The sequence below is a fragment of the Branchiostoma belcheri genome, unplaced genomic scaffold (assembly GCF_001625305.1).
Source record: "Branchiostoma belcheri isolate BF01 breed outbred unplaced genomic scaffold, Haploidv18h27 scaffold9, whole genome shotgun sequence".
Lineage (NCBI taxonomy): Eukaryota > Metazoa > Chordata > Leptocardii > Amphioxiformes > Branchiostomatidae > Branchiostoma > Branchiostoma belcheri.
In genome coordinates this window covers 3,573,695-3,580,598 of record NW_017804575.1, presented here as the reverse complement: position 1 = coordinate 3,580,598, position 6,904 = coordinate 3,573,695, and the positions used below count along the sequence as shown (strand labels likewise).

The window sequence follows — 6,904 nt, the reverse complement described above, 5'->3', positions numbered from 1 at the left end:
GGGGGGGTTCTTCCCCTGGCTACGGGCATGCTCTGGCTGCCCTACAGAAACTGTCGCTCAGTGACAAGTTGAAATGTCTGCAGTTTCTGGGTCAGATGTGATTGGGACAGCAATAGTCATCACTATCAATTTACTACTGAGATGTCATCAGATTTATTTAATTTCCAGACAAGGATTTTCCTAAAAATTTCTGACTGATAGGCTTTACTGTAAACATATTTTACTAAATCCTTCAGGAAAACATACCAATTAAGACATCTGTCCAGTCCCATGTCACATGTAAGAATTGCAGATGCTACTGACAATGCCTATAAGTATCCTCTGTAAAAATGAAAGCGTCCCCGACGGAGAAACGCCCGTTTAAACGCCCGTTTGTGGTGGCCGTTTGTTTGGGACGGCTGCCCGTCCCTGGCGGTAAACGGCGGCAACGGACGCCTTGACAAAGGCCAAAAACGGGCCAGGACGCCTCAAACGCCTGGGACGCCGTCAGAACTGTCCGTTTTCGACGCCGTCCGGGCGTTTCTTTCGGCGTTTGGGCGGCGTTTCCGACGGGCAACCGGACGGGCTCCAGGGCGGGTCCGGGCGACGCTTGGGACGGCACAGGTGGGATACAAACGGCGTGTCCGACGGCCGGACGGGTCTCTGGGGGGTGCTCAGTCATCGTGGACAGTGTGATCTTGCCGCTCCGACGGGGTTGGGACGGCGTTTCCGACGGCGTCCCGTCACAGATTGGCATCGAATCAGGTAACGGCCGCCCACATAATTTTGTAACAGTTGCCCTAACACTCCGGGATTAAATACAAGTAAATACAGAAAATTATAATCAAATGAAAACGATTTTCTTCAAGAATATTCAGTCTGCGGCGTGACAAAATGTTGAACAGCGGCGAACATGTGACGGAAACTTGGCAAGATCGGCACCATTGTGAGCACATACAAACATAAAGGCCAGGGTGCAAAAAAGATTATAAGTGAACTATTGTCAAAGTGGACATGTTAACGTCATCATCTTTCTTTATTAAAATATCAGATATTGTACAGTTGTATTCTACGTTGTTTTCGTGCATTTTTGAAAATTTCGTATCAAAACAACATTGACGGTTGCGTTTGGAGATGGCATCCGTGACGTCAGGACACACAGCGGGCCGTACTGCGTGAACTTTTGCCTCCGGATTTAAGTTAGATTTTTCATTAGCGTTGAACATTTTTACGGCATCATCATTCTTTATTAAAACAGCAGGTATTGTATACATCTATTCTACAAATCGTTCGTGTGCATCTTTTTACTTTGCGGTGTTAAAACATCATCAAATTTCCGTTACCAGCCCGGCGCATGTCGCAATTGTGGGGAGGGCAGTCTCGGCCCGGAGACGATGAACAAATAATGACAACAAATCTGCCCCAGAAATTAACTTGTTCTGCTGTTGTAGCAATTGTAACACTGTCTTACACAGTTCTTTTGTAAAATTTGACAACAGAAAATTCTTGTCCACTTACCGAGTCTCCTCGAAAGGAAAACCGTTGAGACAGATTGCTTCGGTGCACCCGAAATTCTGGCGGCCGCTGTTTACATAATTCTTGGAACACCTCGTTTGACATTTTAGTCAGTCGCTGGAGCTATCCAAACTTGTGTGCAGTATCGTCGAACGATATAGCTGCTTGTATAACTGAAATCCATTCTCCAAAATTGCACACAATCCAAAAAAACGGAAAAAAAAACTCAGATCAACCGAGGAGACGTGTTTCCCCAGCCAGCCCGGTCTAACGGTTAAATCTGGCGCCTTCAAACTTGGCGCATGTGCGTTAGAAGCCTAAAACCCCGTGGGAAACATCGTTAAGCACGCCACTGCCGGTGCCAATTAATTAATAAACGCCCGTTTCCATGCCGGACGCTTCAGGACGGGCTGGGAGCGACGGGGTGCCGTCACTAATTTCTGGGACGCCGTCCGGCCGGAGTTTGGACACGCTGCCAACTGTGCTGGGACGGGCAGGACGCCGTTTCCCGCTAAGGACGAGCAGGGACGGTGCCGGACGGGCGTTTCTCCGTCGGGGACGCTTTCATTTTTACAGAGGATAACATGTTGAAAAGATGACAGGGCATAAGACAATTAAGTAATAGCAGATATATAGCTGACATGTTTTCCAGACTACATAGTTATATTTTGTATTACATAATTAGGCCACACCAATTTAATTTCTTGGTTAACGGATTTTTCTAGAAAAATAATGGAGCGGGCAGGCGAAAAAAAAATAAAAACAGGCCTAGGCATCCTATTATGGCCCAAAATGGTACGATAGGAGCCATGAAGTCAACACACCAGGCTGGTTCAAAATTTAAACAATAAATTTTGAACTTTTTAAGATACCATTGCATTGAAAGATGGGATAACTGTAACAACTAGGATGAAAAAGGACTTTTCAACTGTTTAGGGCAAAATATGAGCATTTTGCAGTTGATTCTAAATTTATATTTTTATTTGCAAATCAGAAAAAAATGAAGCGGGCGAATCCGTTATTAAACGAAGAAATTAAATTGGTATGGCCTTATATATTTCCATGCTTGAACAACATGGAAGTACGTGGACACTGGGCAAGCAACATCAGCAATACACTAGCTTCCCTCTATGGGTTAGTAGAGATATAAAATAAACATATCATGACAGCTGGTATCTTTTGTTGTCAATGACCTTGCCTTGTGACATCAGCATATGCATGATGTCATTGGGCAGAATCATTTGTAACAAAGCATTTGGCCTTCGACTATTCTCTTCGGTCTGTAATTATTTTTTTTCAAATTGCAAGTACATGTACATTTGTAAGTCCTAAGTCATAGCATATTTCATCATCAAGAAATGTGTGGTACATGGTATAGATCCCCATACAGATATGAAATCCACAATGTTGAAATCATTAGGTGCAAAGACTGGAGCTGATCAGTGTTTGAATATAATGATGTTTACCCAACAATTACCGTAATCTCAAGTACAAGTCATTACCTCGTTCTGACTAGTAAATTGATATCAAAACCAACACTGCACAGTAGTTTTATCATGTTGTCCAAGAGTCAATCATGTAACATTAGAAGGCCTTAGAATAATAGACTGAGAAGAATTACAATGATTACCACATTGCGACAATAATTTCCAATTCTGCAGTGATAATTTCCAGCACTGCAGCTGTGTAACCATTTCCAGTACATTTCATCTTCAATTTCACACATTTTACACTCAATCACGTGAAAAATACGTGCAGTGGATGTAAATACCTTTTGTGGGACTCCGATTTTTACTTTCGATGCTGGAAGAAAATCCTTTCCTATGCCGGTAGGGTTTTTAGCGGGCCGTATGGAATTTCTACCGGATCCGATTCAATTTTCGTCAGGGGCAAATACCAGATAGCAGCGAGTGAACATTGCGATAAGAGACACCAGACGGTATCTGAAACTCGGGAACAATGTCTTTAGGGGAGGAAAATGCAGGGGAAGTGAAGGTATGGACACGCAGGGTGCAATGAGGGCAGGGCGTATCAGCGTTCGTCATCACCGGGGCATGTGCGGCTTTTATCTGATCAGGCTTCGAACCCTCCACTGTTGACAGTCGGTACAGATTCCGCTAAATGAGATAAAAGCTCCTTTGACAATAACACGACGCCATCGCCGAAAAGGACTTCAATCAGACAAGCCCACGAAAGATATAACACCATTCAACCAACTACACAACGATTGCCATTGCATACAAAACGGGGGTAAACAAAACACATGTTGATTTGATTACAATTCGACGCATCCCCGAGTCCCGGGGCAGAGTCCATTGTTTTGAAGCCCGCCGACCCCGGCCCAACCCTTGCCCCGGGGACATATTTGTCAACAAATCAAGCACGTGTTTATGTTCCACAACGATCGCTCGATATGCTATTTGGATGATTTTGCAAAGGTAAACGGGAAACTCACCCTATGCAGAGCGGCGGCGGCGGGCCATCGTGGCCGGCGGTGATCCTACAGGTAGGCGGGGACTCCTGACAGCTCAGCCGCTGCCTCGCACTGCCGCGGAATCATCTGTGATTTCAGGGATAAACCACTAGACACTGCAAACGGGGATGCGTTCACAGATAATGCTGGACGTCAATTTTATGAGATATCCGCTAAATTACCAACTTAAGAACCTTTACACTAGGAACAAAAGACATATTAACGGTAACATTACAGTTATAAATAAAAGGGACGGTTTGAAAATGGTTTGCACTCCCCTATCAGTATGGGGTTTTGAAACACATGGTATGACCCAGAAATAGGCAGATGCACGAGCAACATCCGGGTCTTCCCAGTTTTGGGGTGACAATCGAGCAACGTCACTTTCGGTGTAGGACGTCCCGAAAGATAGATGGAAGAAGAGAAAAAGAGAAAGGGGTGTGACGCAAATAGGAAACGGCAGAATTTACAAGTCACAATTATTACCCGTCCATGTTAGTGTTGTCTTTATAATACCATCACAAGAAATGCTACTGTTTTTGCCTTCCTTGCATAACGTTACATACACATACAGTATGTAATAGCGTTGACGTTATAACAGGTTTTCGTGTGTTTAAAGCAAGTTCCTTGGTATCCTTTGCCTTCGCGTTTTTTTCTACGAATTCTAAATAAATTCATCAAAAAGTTCGTACAAATGGGCTAAGCAGAGTGAATAATTAGCCAAGGGATTCAGCTGATTAGATACGGCCCAGTTTTAGTCCCGTGGGGCCAATTTCTAATACTTATTCAACCACAGGAAGAGCCTGAGGTAGACTAATGGCATTAATGTAGGGTGGTCGTGCCTCGTTTCTTCTCCACGCTCCACTTCTATAGTAATGCCCATTCCTTATCTAACCCCAGCTACCTTGCCTGGATGTTTATACAGTACTTAGGCAGGTGGGCATAGAAACTAGATAAAGAAACAAAGAAGGTCACTTATACAATCCGAAGGTAAAGAAGGTGTCCTGTATATTCTGTCCTTCGTTGTCATGTATATGTAGGTCAGGTCAACATTTGCATACTGGACTCGGGAGCTAAATCATTTTTTAATGTGAGTGACCCTTGGCCATGCATTAGGTGCATTAGGGCCCTATATAGTGCGCGCTACGAACAAAGAAATTGCATACAAAAAAAAAAAAAAACGCGCGCCACCCCACCCCTTGGGCACACGGTGCACTTATAACAATATAATTTGTTTTTAATACTGTATAGAGGGAAGATCGTGCTTAATTAGATAAAAATTATGAACTTGTAACTTGTCTTTTAATTCGTCTAAAACACGTTAAGCGTTTTGGCCTCAAACGCGGAGAGTGGATCGATTAATTTCTTGAAGGATTTGTTCTTTTCTAATCTCATATAGAAAAGGATATTAGTAGATACAAGAAGCAAAACAGCGTGCAAATCAGCGTGCAAAACAGCGTGCAAAACAGCGTGCAAAACAGCGTGCAAAACAGCGTGCAAAACAGCGTGAGTAGCACACTCTCCGTTTGTAATGATGTTACATGTTACTAATGGTACAATCCGATGAGGTTACGTTTTGCAATGGAATCAAAATAAGGTATCATCATCACCGAATGACGTCACAACAGTAATCCCTGGAAAATAACGTGGTTGATTGCAAATTCTGATTCGCCTTGCGAGTAAGCCGTGTTTGAAGACTCTTAGGCCTCTATAAATATTTCAATACGTTGAGCAATAATTGATTTATGATAATATTGATTTTCGTTAGGTAAGCATGTACCCGTCGCTGAGTTCCAGTTCCAGTGAAGCTCCCAGAGTTTATGTTCGATATGAATACGAAAATACATTATTTTAAACAATATTCACAACTATTCAGGGACAGGAATTTTGCCTGTGTGGATGGTGTTCAGCACCAAGGACAGATTTGTTTGCGTGATAGAATTAAGTCTTCAGCACCAAGGACAAGTGTGAATATGTGGATGTGTGAAACACAAAGGAAAGTTGCTTGGCAGTGAGTGGACAACTAACAGAATTTAATTCTTTTGGTCGTATGATGTGTGTTTGTCTTGACACGTCACAAGCAATGAACATCTTTTGCCATCAGTGAAAGAGCAACTCTGCTATAGCGTCATCTAGCAATCTTCACTGGAACTGCACGTTTGTCTGTCATAACATGCAGCTTTACCATGTACCAAGGTCATGCTCATGGATAAAATGCGCAACCTAGCAATTGTTACTAGAACTGCAACGGGTCGCGGCCAGGTCTCCTCTCTTCTCTCTGAAAAACAGTTTTATGGGCACCCTTTATAGTCTAAACACACTTATATACTGACCATAGAAGAGCTGCTGATCTGATAAATGGTGATGGTATAGATTTCCTAATCCCCCGGGCCGTGAAATGGCGGTCTGAAGGTCGCGGCCGCCATTAATGGCACTGGGCCGGAGGATACTTCACTCTCTACCCGGTGACCGTTTCGTCATTCATGTTATACCAAGGAGGTCATTGGTTATACAAAATGTTTGCCAGAAACTGGAACAGAAAAAAAATGTCAACTTTAAATTCGAAACAATTCGCATCAATAAACTAACCATGCATTTACTGAGCTTAAAGTATGCTGATACCGATTGGTTCATGAAACATGTATTAACCAATCAGCTCTGGCCATTATTTGATCTGTGGGAATACATGCAGTGTATATAAGTAATCCAGATGCACGAAAAGATAAGTGCTGATTGGTTTCTTTATTACAACCTTATCTCTAATTGGTTATCTTTGCCATTGTTTCGGTCAATCTCCATTTAGCTTACAACGTGTACACGTTTGTATGGATAAATCTCCTGCAATAATTTTGTCTTCCACATAGCGGCGCTCTAGCCTGTGTATACAAGCTCTCGGCCGGAGGTTGGGGGGCGGCAACCTAGGGCGGCGGCCGCCAG

General features: G+C 43.3%; 1 pseudogene; it reads right to left on the bottom strand.

Moving 5' to 3' along the window:
* LOC109487675 overlaps nucleotides 1-4,060 on the bottom strand; it is a 59,239-nt pseudogene extending 55,179 nt beyond the window's left edge.
* Between the last annotated feature and the right edge of the window lie 2,844 nt (nucleotides 4,061-6,904).